A 1,951-nucleotide genomic window follows, 5' to 3' on the forward strand; every position below is an offset into this window, starting at 1 on the left:
AAAGTATTCGAGCGTAATAATATAAATATTTAACTTTATTGAATTTTATTCTTTACCCACATATATTTTATGTGAATAGAAGAACAAACCCCAAAACAAGTTAAATTAAAAAAAAAACAACTACATTATGTTAGGTATAGAAGAATAATCTCAATTAATAACATTTCACTATTAACAAAATTATTTCTATTTAAACCAACTGTAGCAAACCAGGAATAAATTTTTGTGCTCTCATTTATATATTACACTTAAATACTTTTATATTTATATGAAAAAAATTTTCATATAAGTACTAAGTATGCAATTTCATACAAGTATTAAAATTTTCATACAAGTACTAATGTCAAAGTTTCATACAACATATATGTTTTCTGCCACGTACACCTCACCAACCCGAAATCGTATGGAAAAAATCTTTTTAACCATATAAAAGTTTTAAATTCATATATACACAAGTAATTTATGTCATGTTCTACGAGCATTATGCTTATAAGAAATATTACAACATCAAAAATAGCTTAACATTTATTTTTTTTTTAAATTTTTTGTACTTATATGAAAATTATTTAGTTGTATGATATCATACACTTAGTACTTATATGAAAATTAGTATCTATATGAAAATTAATTAGTATTTATATGAAATTTATTAAGTATTTATATGAAAATTAATTAGTATTTATATGAAAATTAATTACTTGTATGAATTCATACAATTAGTATTTATATGAAAATTAATTAGTACTTATATGAAAATTATTTACTTGTATGAATTCATAAACTTAGTACCTATATGAAAATTATTTAGCATTTATATGAAAATTGTTTACTTGTATGAATTCATAAACTTAGTATCTATATGAAAATTATTTAGTATTTCTATGAAAATTTTTTACTTGTATGAATTCATAAACTTAGTACCTATATGAAAATTATTTAGTATCTATATGAAAATTATTTAGTATTTATATGAAAATTTTTAACTTGTATGAATTCATAAACTTAGTATCTATATGAAAATTTTAGTATTTATATGAAAATTTTTTACTTGTATGAATTCATAAACTTAGTATCTAAAGGGTGATTTTTTAAGAGCTTGATAACTTTTAAAAAAAAAAAAACGCATAAAATTTGCAAAATCTCATCGGTTCTTTATTTGAAACGTTAGATTGGTTCATGACATTTACTTTTTGAAGATAATTTCATTTAAATGTTGACCGCGGCTGCGTCTTAGGTGGTCCATTCGGAAAGTCCAATTTTGGGCAACTTTTTCGAGCATTTCGGCCGGAATAGCCCGAATTTCTTCGGAAATGTTGTCTTCCAAAGCTGGAATAGTTGCTGGCTTATTTCTGTAGACTTTAGACTTGACGTAGCCCCACAAAAAATAGTCTAAAGGCGTTAAATCGCATGATCTTGGTGGCCAACTTACGGGTCCATTTCTTGAGATGAATTGTTCTCCGAAGTTTTCCCTCAAAATGGCCATAGAATCGCGAGCTGTGTGGCATGTAGCGCCATCTTGTTGAAACCACATGTCAACCAAGTTCAGTTCTTCCATTTTTGGCAACAAAAAGTTTGTTAGCATCGAACGATAGCGATCGCCATTCACCGTAACGTTGCGTCCAACAGCATCTTTGAAAAAATACGGTCCAATGATTCCACCAGCGTACAAACCACACCAAACAGTGCATTTTTCGGGATGCATGGGCAGTTCTTGAACGGCTTCTGGTTGCTCTTCACCCCAAATGCGGCAATTTTGCTTATTTACGTAGCCATTCAACCAGAAATGAGCCTCATCGCTGAACAAAATTTGTCGATAAAAAATTTCGATAAAAAATTTCGAACCGAACACTGATTTTGGTAATAAAATTCAATGATTTGCAAGCGTTGCTCGTTAGTAAGTCTATTCATGATGAAATGTCAAAGCATACTGAGCATCTTTCTCTTTGACACC

Source organism: Zeugodacus cucurbitae, chromosome X (genome assembly GCF_028554725.1).
Source record: "Zeugodacus cucurbitae isolate PBARC_wt_2022May chromosome X, idZeuCucr1.2, whole genome shotgun sequence".
Lineage (NCBI taxonomy): Eukaryota > Metazoa > Arthropoda > Insecta > Diptera > Tephritidae > Zeugodacus > Zeugodacus cucurbitae.